Source organism: Aphelocoma coerulescens, chromosome 6 (genome assembly GCF_041296385.1).
Source record: "Aphelocoma coerulescens isolate FSJ_1873_10779 chromosome 6, UR_Acoe_1.0, whole genome shotgun sequence".
Taxonomy (NCBI): Eukaryota; Metazoa; Chordata; class Aves; order Passeriformes; family Corvidae; genus Aphelocoma; species Aphelocoma coerulescens.
In genome coordinates this window covers 31493378-31505657 of record NC_091020.1, presented here as the reverse complement: position 1 = coordinate 31505657, position 12280 = coordinate 31493378, and the positions used below count along the sequence as shown (strand labels likewise).

General features: G+C 45.5%; 1 protein-coding gene across 2 annotated transcripts in view; it reads right to left on the bottom strand.

Moving 5' to 3' along the window:
* The window catches only part of GRK5 (G protein-coupled receptor kinase 5), a 150555-nt gene that overhangs the window by 103727 nt on the left and 34548 nt on the right, over window positions 1-12280 (bottom strand). The gene's annotated exons all lie outside the window — the stretch shown is intronic.

Here is a 12280-nt window from a genome sequence, read left to right as displayed (position 1 = left end):
GATTAATTGCAGTTGTCTTCTTAATTTGCTTACACCCTTGGCTGGAGAGGAGCTCTCCCTACCATGCTCAGCTTACCTTATAGATGACTAAGCAGATGGGAGGATAGGGATGGTACCAGGAAAGACAATCCAGGGGAAAGGACATTAACCTCAGACCCAGAAAGGATTAGTTTTAAGTCCTTCTAGCACAGATTTCTCACATTATTTTAGGCAAAGAGTTAGGCTGTGTAAACACCTTGTGAAAGTAAGGGCTCTGTGATCACAGATGGACTTGGAGATGGCAGATACAGCTCTGCTCACCCAGTCCCTCTGCCAGAGACTATTACCCTGGGAGAACAGCAGGTTTAATGGGCTGTGCTCCTAATTCACAGCTGCTGAAACTCCCATTATCCCAACGGGCTCTGATCCATGCCTGCAGGTTCATCCCACCTAAAGCTCCACAGCATCTCAACTCTGAGCCCTTCATCTTGCCCTCAATCAGTTTCCAGCACATAACATGAACCAAGAGCATTTCCTAAGCCTCCCTTTGATATTGATGGGTGTAAATACATTAAAGCCTGAGAAACCCTAAAGCCAGCTAGAAATTTTCAGTGAAACATTTTTCCCTCAGAAAATACCGATCAGCCAAAAGTAAATGTTTCACAGATGTGTCGCTTCTGATAACACTTTATTTTTAAATGAAGGAAATTTAAAAGGTCTCTAGTAAGATTAAAATAGTGTTTCAACTTCTGATTCCAAACTATTTTTACCCCTTTTAAAATACTACATTATATCATAAGGAATAAAATAAAGTTGTTGTTACCATTCATTCCCAAATAAAACATATAGGCTGAGTTCAAACTTTTTTTTTTTCATCAGATTTATCTTTCACAGCACATTAGAAATGTTTGTATTCCCTTTGTCTTAGAATAGAAATGTTTTCTTGAAATTTGGGAAGGAAAACAAACAAACAAGCAAAAGCCCAAAACAGGACAACAGCAAAACCTTTGGCCCTCAAAACCTCCCCAGGGCCCTCAGCTCTTGCAGTCGTGAGGGCAGGTAAGGACAGGCTGGAACTCTGCGTGTTCTTTCTGAGTGACTAAAACACGACATGGGCCAAATGCAACCACATGATACTTCCAAAACGAGAACACATATGGCTGAGCATTTCTGAAAAGTCAAAATCTGCTCACACCGAAATCAATGGGCGTTTTACTCTTGACTTCTTGGAAGCAGGGTTAAGTCAACACCGGGTAAGACGGGAAAATCCCAATCAGAGATCAAGCACAGCGTTCCCCCTAAAGATTATTCATAAAGTGTGTGCAGACGTCACGAGAAAACAGAAGGTGCTACAGTGCTGTTATTTTTAAGCTGAGGGTGAGAAAATAGGCAGTGAAGCGTAGAGCAGAACTTCGTACGTTGCTTTGTCACCAGTCTTGTTAAGGAGCTTGGGGAATTTATTTTAAGGAGAAAAAATTCATAGTTATTTCTGCTTCTTCCATTCAGGATCGACTTAATTTTACATGAAGTTTTATGGGTTTTTTGAATACTTCTGTACTTTCTGAAGGTATTTCTTTTTGAATGCTGTTTTTCTATGACCCACCCCACTTTCAGAACCACTAAAAATGTCCAAAAATACTTCTTTAAACTACCTAGAAGACATCAGAAGTTATATTCAGAATTTAAATCAGGCCCTAGCTGCCTGCAAAGCTTTTGCAGAATTGTGTCTTCCTTCTTTTGCAAAGAGCAATCAATCTGGAGAAGCCAAGGCAGACACTGAAGTGGATCACAGGGAGCATCTGTGCACAAAAGAGGGAGACCAGTTCTAATCATCAGCATTGCAGGACTGTAATGCTTGAACCCAGGCATGAGCAATTATCAGTGTGAGAGCATAATTTATTCCTTGTAGTCAGACACAAGATGGATATCCCATCGGGCACCAGTTAGATTGTTATACTCATTTTAGGAAGCTTAGCAATACCACTTATCATGTATGAAACAGCACTAATGGCAGGCAGCCCGAGCCATCAGAGGAGTTTAATAAAGGGCTTCACTAAGTTAGCACTGCTCTCATCATGCAGGGGGAAAAAAGGGACATGTAAAAGCAAGTACAGTAGCTTCTTGGACTTCCATACTGAAATCTTCCTATGCTTGAAATCTCTCAACCAACATACGCACCCTCATGCATGCAAACCTTTAGAGTATGCTACTTAATTCACCACAAGAAAGGAAATATAAGAGGAGTATAGGATTGCAACACCAGGACCTTAGATTCCTATCTAATGTAACTGATGCCACACAGGAGTAGCCGTGTCTCCATTATGATTAATAACACTCACAGCCCACCTGTGTGATAATTAACAAGGAAAAAACCCAGAAACTTCTCTCTGTATCTCACACTGAAGGATTACAGCCCCCATTTCAATAAATGCCCTGGCACTTCACAGTCTGTAAGCAACAGAGCCTGATCCAACAGCTGGGACCTTCCCTTGCCATCCGCTCGGGATGACGTTCCCCAAGAGCCATCCCTTCCTTCCCCGTAGCTGCTTTTCCCATCCCAGCACTGCCCAGCCTCAGCCACCCCGTTTATGAAGCTGGACAAAAGCAGCCACTCAGTGTGGCTTGGCCGAGGTGTAAAATATATCAGACAGGAATTTGGGTTTGCTCAGCCCGGCAGTCCCAGGCGCAACTGCGACACCCGCAATTAGGGCTTGCGGAGAACACACATCGTTACAGCTGCACCCTTGGGCATTCACCAAAAGAGAGATTTGCTTTTCTAATTGGCTCAATATTTTGAGAAGGTAAATGGTGAATAATAACAGCCTCGGCAGGAACATGAGACGGGATGAAAGCAACACAAACTCCCCGTTTACGCTCCCGGATTCATGGCCTGAGCCACATGTTGATTGACTTCCAGCATTGGGAGGAAACCGTCCTGCAGAAGACATCCCTCCTCCCTCCCAGGATGACGGGGAGCGCCCAGGGACACCTCTCCAGGCTTTGGTCACCTCAGCTGGCTTTTGGCCTCGGCGAACTATGCTGTACTTCTGTGCAGCTACAAACCTCATTTGCAGAGCGATAAGCTCCCCGCAGAGTTAGGAACTCGCTTCCCTTATTGCAGAGAAGAAATAAACAGTTCTTTGAGGGGAATGGCAGTGTTTAATTTGCATGGGCTGGATACTATTCCAAAGTTTAAGCTAGGTAAAATGTTAATTTCTGCAAAGCACTTCCTCAACAAAAGCAGCTTTATAAATGGAATTTGATAATAAGAATAAATCTAATATTTTGTCCAGAGATTCTTAAACCCACATGCTCAGTCCTCTCAAATACAAGGAAAAACATCAAAATAGCAACATCCATCATGAGGTTAACTACAACTGGTCACACTTAACCTCTGATGATTTAACCATGAGGAGTACCTTTTGCTCATAAAAGCTGCAGCAAATGTAATGCAATCTATAAATATCACTGAGGCCACCAGTGGCTGAGCTCTGGAGTTTAACCTCTGGGTTGCTGATTTAAATGTGCTGGGCTATGAGCACAGCGTGTTGCAGCCACTGACTGCTGCCCAGGCTGACAGATGTCCCTTCCCAGAGCTGGAGAGAGGGATGAATGAATGAAAATCCTCCACACCATTCATGGCTGCCAAACTGCACATTTTTAAATGCAGCCGAGAGTCACATCCTTCCACCGCCTGCTGATACAGCTCCAAATGCTTCTCCTGCATTCCGTCTACCTTCTTATTTTTCTATGCATGCCATTGTTTCAAGCCTTTTTTTGCTTTTGTGCAAAAGCCTAGAGCCTTCTCGCCTCAATGCCAGGGACATAATTCTCCTGTTTGCAGGGCGGAGCGTGACCTCAGTCTTCTGCTCTCCCCGAAAGAGCGAATCTTCCATTGACGTCAAGGGCTCTGCACACAGAGGGAGGGAGATAAGCACAGTGGAGGCAGGATCTGCTTCGTGAATGAGAATTTTGCTGTAGGAATTTACAAGCCTCTTGCAGTCTCTTCTCTTGATTAAAGCCGGCGGGATTATTTCACAAATTCAGCTGCTGAGCCCTGGCTATCGGAAATCTGTCTCACACAGGGCTCTCTGCTGTTAACCCATCCCGGCTGCTTGGGCACACCAAAAACCATGATCCGAAAAAAGCATGTTGGACACAGAAAGGGTCGTGTCAGAGGGGAGTTGCTGACGCCTCTCTGTATGGCATCTCACACCTGTGAGCTCTGAGGAGCTCTTAGAAAACCTGCGTCCTGCTTGTGGTGCAGATTTTAAGCAACATGGACCTGTGGGTTAAATTAGGGGGGGTTATAGCCAGCCTTATGCATTTCTTTCCTGAGGGAAAAGATGGGGCTGTCCATGGGGCTCAGCACAAGGCTGCAGATGAGCTCTCTGTGAGTCAGTAGCCAGGGCAGGTGGGGCAGCATGGGCAGAGCAGGCACACTGGGAAGGCTCCCCAGGAACAGGGCTGCACCAGCTGAGAGCCCCTGCCAGTCAGCCTGGGCACAACGCTACCCCAGCGTGGCACTGCTGTTCACATGTCTGCAGCAAACCTGGACTCTGGGGTCAGGGACTTTTGGATCATGCTCTGCTCCATGTGCAGATGTGCCCGGGGTCAGCAAAGGGCCGACAGCCTCGTCTGCCACCACCTCCCCCTCTGCAGTGGAGCTTCCCAGCTTCACGTGGCTCCCGGGTCCTCTGGGACACCAGAACTGGGAAGCAACCTTGAGTTGGCCCATTTAGACACATCCCAGCACCCTCAGAAACACCCCCAGAGAGGACAGCACTCTGCACGAACACCAGGCTTTTGAGCAAAGCTGCTTATTGCAAAAACCATTACAACAACACAAACCAACAGCACAATCTGATTACACCACGGTGTACATTTAACCAGGATTATCTGATCCTACATTTGTGTGCAAGCTTTCCCCTACTCTCACGCACAAGGCTGTTTCACATGTAACTTTATGCTGTTTTTCAGTGTATTGGTTGGTTATGCTTTACCTTCCTTTACCATGTGCCACCTTTGCAGGTGTTGCAGCCATAAAGTGATAATGGCTGCACATCAAGAGCAAGTTTTGGTCAACAGCAAGAGAAAACAGAGGTTTGAAAAGATGCATGCATAATAGCTAAATGCCAGCTTTCTGCAGCAAAATCTGAAGGGAAAGGAATGCTGTCAGTATGGCAGCAATACAGCCAGTGATCTTCATGGCTGCACTGGTGGAACATTGTAATAGGGACTTCTGTACACGAGCTCTGGGTAGGACACCTGAAGAAAGTGATGCCCCTCTGTGCAGATGGCATATCACATTACAGAATTTAAGAAATATTATTGACGGTACACTTAAAGCCTGAGTGAATCCTCTGTGTGACCTCTCAGGCTTTCTGCTGTTACACCCCAGCACAGCTCACCCTGCCCATGCTGTCAAAGGCTGGAAGGACTGGGGAGGGGAGCTGGTTTATGGGCTTATGGGTGAATCATATTCCACAAGGCAAAAAGAAAAGCCAACAAAACCCCCTTGTTTAAACAAAAGGTAAACAATGTGAATGAAACATGAATGGACAGAAAATTATGAATTTCCTTACCAGCTCAGCCTACTTCAGGGTCAAAGCTCATTCACAAACGTTCTGGCATCACAAAGGAAGAACAAGACACCCATTTACAGCCAAGACCCTCCTCCTTTCCTGTTTTCCTGCAGCCTCAACAGAGCAGTGCAGGTATGTTAGAACAATATAGGAAATGATCAGCTTTGATATACATAAGACAATGCTGATGTGGTTTGCAGATAACTCACACATGCAGCTGCAAGTTACGGGTTAAGGTTTCCCAGCCTCAATCACAGCATTCGGTCATTGTTTCTGCTTGATACTTCACACAGCAATGTTTGAAAATGCCTACTGAAATGTTTAATATGAAGCTGGGGAAGAGACAAAGGATAGATCATACCCTGACGTACAAGATCTCATTTTCTTTTTCTTACTCTTCCTACGCAAAGCCACAAACTTCATAACCGTGATACACCAGGGTTTTTCAAAGGCTTACTACAAGAAATGGGACTCTGCCAAAAAGCTGCAGCAGTGAGTTCCCCTCATGCCCATTTTTTCCCCATTATGCCCCTGACTGCCCTTACGCCCATTTTTTTTTTTTTTCAGTCACTAGGTATCATTTTATACCTTTCCAGCATACTAGAATATAATTAGAAGTCCCAAAACAACAATGAAAAAATATGCTAAAGCTTCAGTATGATTTTCCACAGTATTTTTTCTATTCTCTAGTTATCTCTTTTTTAAAAAAATAGGGCACATGTGAACTTTCAAAATATTCCGATCAATTAAATTAAGGCATTTCCTCCAGTTCTCCTTCTTTTTGCTCTCCCCTTAGGATTTCAAATAAATTGCTGGTTGTTTAAATGCCAGGGGAAATCAAGAATTAAAATACAGAGCCATTCAAAACATCCTCAAGACCGTAGTCTGACACTGTGGTTTCTGCCAGCGACCACACTTTCATCTTATTGAGATGCCCTTGAAAAAAACTCCTGCTGTCGGAAGCAAAACCTGTGCCCAATTCATGGAATACATGAATGCAGTATAAACCCTCAGAGGCCAAGAAATTCCAGAGACACCGCAAGGATTAGCTGTGATAACATCTTTTCCCATAATATTGAACGGCAACAGAAATAAAAGACAAATGTTTTTAACATTTAAAAACCTGCAGCCAGCCCCTGAAGCAGGGCAGTGTGTGTGTGCCACTGCATGGGAAGAAGCTGCCCAAAAGCTGGCATGTCTCAGAGTGGAAAAACCTACCTGATGTATGGAGATCTCAGGAGGGCACAGAGCCTTCACAGCAGCACAGCATCGTGGCTTTGACACTTGCCCTTCCTGCACCCCAGCCACCAGACCTGTGCTTCAGGCACACCTTGGCACAGCAGCCCTTGGGACGCTTAGCTCCTTAGGAAAGGGATCAGCACAATGCAGATCCAGGGAGGCGAGGCTTTGAATCCATGTTGTAATCACCTCCACATTTTCTTTCTGCTTTAAAAACCCCTCAGTCACAGGTGAGACCCTGTTTCCCAAAGAACACGGCAGAGGCAGATGGTGACAGCTGGAGGGACAGGATGTCAAAGGGGTTCCTCGTTGATTTAAAGAAATCCCTTAAGTAGCTTGATTGTTACACTTTTTGTATTCCAACTGCAACTCTTGGCAGGGTTTCCCTCAGCTTCTCTGCTGACATGTTGGCCATGAGATGTGCCCGCTGAAGGAGGAGTGAAGGCCATGTCTGAACAGTCACTACACAAAAGATAAAGCTTCAGAGGGCAGAGCTGCCCCCCAGCCCTGGTCAGGGACTAGCAGGTACTGATCATGAAAACCCTCTCTGTGAATCACATGAGTTTCTCAAGCCTCCAAGAGCCAGATGTTGAAAGTCAGGCTCATTCTCTCCTGTTGCCATAAACCAAAGCACTGTGCAACCAAGAAATAAGTGCCTCAGGAAACAGGACTTAAAGCACTTCAGGATGGGCCTGTGTACAGAATCAAATATGCCTTTATTGGGTACTTCCAAGGATTCTCTTAACACACCTTGACTAGGACACCCTGAGAAGCACAACCCTTCAAATGCCACCAAGAAGCTGGGATGCAGACACTGGGATGGACTCCAAAGCAGCAGCATGTCTGGGAGTGTGATGGTCAGAAGAAGAAAATAATATATCTGAGGTGGTGACTTGTCTAGCAAGCACAGCTCAAAGCTGATGGTCAATCACTTGCCCCTTGCCCAAGAGCTTGTGTTCCAGATGGCACTGCCCCTTCCACATCCTTCCTGGGCTTGCTCCAGCAGCAATTCCTGAGGGACCAGTGAAGAGGTGTACATCCAAAAACCCTCATCTGAGATACCCTAGTCACACCAGAATGCTGCTCATAGCATCTCTATGTGAAACCCAGCAGGGCAACGTAACTGCACTCCTGTGACTTTTCTGTTCATCCTTTATTAGCCAGTATCTTGTGTCCTGTAGAGAGCTCTTGGTATCCTGCAGGCAGGATGTAGGTCAGCGAAGTGAGGGAGCTTCCAGGCCCTCATAACCTGTCCCTGGCTGACATTCTCCTGGATGCCCTGACACAAACCCAAGGAGGGCTATTTCGAGAACTTTTGTGGTCTTATTTGTTATTGAACGTGGAGATGACACTATGCACCATATCCATCTCTGGTGCTGCTCCAGCCTCGGCCAAGTGACGGTCAGAGTGGATTCATCCCCAGCCTGTCCTCTGGGACCTGGCACCACACACAGACAAGAGAAAAGCTGGAAGCTCTGTGGGGCTCCAGTCACACATTATGTTAAGCAGTGGTGTACCATCCCCTCCCAGAAGCTCTCAGTAGTTTTCCACACTCTGTTGATCTCCATACCACACTCACTGCAGCCAGATACAAGGGAGACTTCCCACAGCAAGCTCAAAGAGCCCAGTGAAGAACTTAAGACAGTTTTGCCCTGCAGCCCAGATAAAACAGGAGGGAGAAGAAGCGACTGGCACAGGCACTGCTGGACAGCAGCGAGTTCAGACAGACATGTGATGGGCCCCAGCCATGAAAGACTGGGAAGGAGAGCTGTGTTTCTAGCCCCAGGTGTGAGCTCCTTCCCCAGAAAACAGATTTCACAGTCCTCAGTGGTTTTTTGGCAGCCTGTGCTGAGGCCTGCTCTCAAGAACGGCGAGGTGCCTTCTCAGGAGCTGGCTCCAGGCCTTTTCCTGGCCAGGCATGCCAAGACTGCTCCTCTCAGACAGCTCCTCATCCACAGCACAGCACGGCAATGGCCCTTCCTCCACACACGTGCAACAAACACGTGTCACCCCAAGGTAGGAGACGCGTCTTCAGACCTCCCAGGCAATAGGTGGTTTTCAAATATGGAACCTAAAAAAACAACTCCTCAACAGCCATCTTGGGCAAGGAGCATCACTTCTGCCAGTCTGGTAAGCCTAAGGAACAGAGCAGTGCTCCCACATGAAAAGTTCACGTGTGACAAGCTGCTCCTGGTGCCCCAGCTCCCTCCAGCTCTATTTCCATCCCTGGGACTGAGGGGAAAACAAGAGCCAGCTCAACCTCTGCTGATGGATTCAGCACTCCAAGGAGATAGTTTCTCCTCATTTTGCTGTATGGCAGCAGCAACAGGACCCAGACAAAGGCTGGGTGACTCCAACACCTGCTGAGATCCCAGCATCACATTCCTGCACAGAAGGCACACGTTTTAGGAGAGCCCTCATACCACAACAAACACGAAGTCATGGGAAAGGGCAACGAGCACTCCACACACCTCACATGTGGAATAGTCACTGTGTGTGGTGGCTCTGGCACTTTGAAGTTCAAACCTCGGTGACAAGGAGGGGATGTGGGATCCCTGCCTACAGAAGCACTTTGAAAATGTTGCCCAAAGCCTCAAAGTTTATTCTCAAGAGGACTGGATGAGTCAGGGCCATCTGTGCTGACACACAACATCTTCACCAGTATAAAGCCAGCTCAGAATGGCAAACCACCATTTTATCACTGAGTCTCCTGCTATTGCCTAAAGTGTAATTTAGAAAACCCTGGTGCCAACTTCAGCATTCATAACAGTCTCATTTGATGGCCAAAGATGTTATTTTGAAATAAATAGAAGACATCTTGAAGAATTCTACACAAAAAGCACCTTAAACAGGCTTTAAGAATAGGATCACGTATTGGAAGGGGTTAGATGGTACTTGTGGTGCTCCTGCTCTGTCACTCTTGGCCCTGCCCTGGTCCCACCAGGAGCCCACTCATGAAGTAGAATGGTGGAGGTGAGGTTTTACCATTAAGCACCTAGTGAAGATTTACAAACAATGCCTGAAATAAAGAGAAAATTCACACTCACCAACTGATAAAGCACTAAAAAGCAATAAAAGCATCACCACTGTGATGCAGCAGTGGTAGGAATTAAGGGTGGCTGAAGAAAAAGAAAACATCTAAAAGGCAGGGAACAGTGCTAGGGGAAGGAGACAGATCCTCTACAAAGACAGTGGCAGGCAAATCAGAGAAAGAACACAGAGGCGGATGTTAGAAAAATATAATGTTCCTGTGGGTGTATCACTTATCAGCCATTCTTGCACATAAAACACATTTTTTCAACATTTAGAAAAGAAAAAGAATGACTGATCTGTAATTAGCAGAAATAAAGGCCTGGCCCAGATCCTAGGATAGAGTAACATTATTGCAAAAGTGAATTTTGCTGAAATATTGGTATTAGACAGGGCAGGGCTGCTGCATGAAGAGGGCAAATCCAGAATAATTGGAACAGTCTGCCCACTAAGAGCCACCCGGCTGGGGACCCCATTTAATAAGCTATTTAAATCCTATTTAACAATCCATTTAACAACAATATGACCCCACTGAAGGGAAATCCCGGGGGAACAATTTTGCATATTTGATACAGGCACCTTTTGCACATCCTGCTGGCAAAGTTTCCCTCTACCTCCTCCTTGCTGGAGCTCACTAAGGAAAGAAATCCCATGGCACAGCTGCATGGTTTGGAGTTTAAATGCAAACTGCCTTGACAATCTCTCGTGTCCTCCTCTCTCAGTGGCACAAACCCACACTCCATAGGCAGAAGATGTCTAATTTTATAGTTCCTCTGCCTCTCTCAGCAGCCTGAAGCCTCACAGGCCTGTTTTGATGGTCACCAGCTTATGTCAAGCCATGAAAGTGTCTTCCCTACCACCAATCCTGCCCAAATCCCCCCTAACACTCACAGCTCTGGAAAACAGCATCAGTGGAGCAGCACCCTGTCCACAGCATGTCTTCAGTAACTGTTCCAACTTCACCTCTGCTACATGGCCTGCAACCTCCTCCTCCTGTCTCAGTCACCTGTTTTCCTCCCCAACCTGTGCCAGCTGATGGAAAGCCAGGAATGAGGGCAAAGCTACCACCCCCTTGAGTGGGTTGATTCTTCAAAGCAGCTAGAACAACAAAGGGCAGCAATTTGTCAGGAAAATATCAGCTGTCAAGAAAAGCAAATGCAAATAATTTCTCTGCTGACTGTTCTTTTCACGACTGCCACACAATTGTCTTGTTGATTCCCACAGCTGGATGCTGTAGCTTTCTCCTTGGCATATGTAATTGAAAGTGATGCTAGAACAACTTGAGTAAATTGAAATTGATTTCATCAACTCTGTATGTGCGTGTCAATGACATGTGTCTTTTTTTCCTCCCCTCCCATTGTCCACTAGCATGTTCTCCAGCCCAGCAGCTGTTGACATTTTGTTTAATGGCACATTTTCCCACTGGGAAATGATGCTTCCATTAAACTCAAGTGTTCCATGAGAAGATACACAATTTGTCAACATTTTCACTAAAAATGGTAATTCAGACTTGACTGGTCTGGAATACTACCATTTGATAAGGTCAAAATGCATCATCTTAGCTTCACGATTTAGATTTCTACATTATTACAGAATCATATAACTCGACACCAGCTGATACAAGTGGAAAGCTAAATATTTCGGTCTCAGTGAAGTATTTCACTGAAATACTAATACGTGAGAGAGGAGAAACCTTTTCTAAAAGGAAATTGCACATGGGAGATTTCACAGCTTTCTGTACTTGTCCTAATTGGAATCTCATTTGGTTCAACACTGCCCATGGAATAAGATTTCCACGTTCCAGGCAGCTGACAGCAGCCTGTAGTCCTGAGTGTGGGATTACCAGCCAGGGACGTTTGCAGAATGGATTGATGAAGAAACTTCTCTCTTGTTGCCCTCACAAACAAACATAAATCTCCATTGCCTCAAGGCTAAAGAAGAATTGACAGACTCTTATCAGTGGCTCTGGGCTTTGCTGCAGCCAACTCTCCTGGTGCCTGCTCTCATCCTTCTTTTGCCTCCTAACCCATCTCCTCCTCCATCCTTCCCTTTCCTGACCTAGAAGCATCTCTGTAGCTGTGGGGCTCTCAAATGGCAGTGTCCAGAGTCTAATTACCTGGGAGGTCCTCCCAGAAATTTGTCAGGTATGAAAATTTTCCTTACAACTGATGTTTTACAGGTAATAGCTGTATTTAAAACAGCGAGTAAACAAAACACCAGTTGCTTTGGTGCATCTGAGCAAACAACTGAAGTGTAACCTAGATCAAAATTTTTTAATTACAGTATTAAAAAAAGGCATTATCAACTAAATACAGGAACTGGAGAAATTACGCATGAATATGCAAATTACCTGACAAAACCTTTCTGTGAAGGCTTCAGTAATTTTCAGAGATAAACCTTGAACCAGCTGCCTCTTTTATCTGCAGTTTTATTTGTCGATAAATATC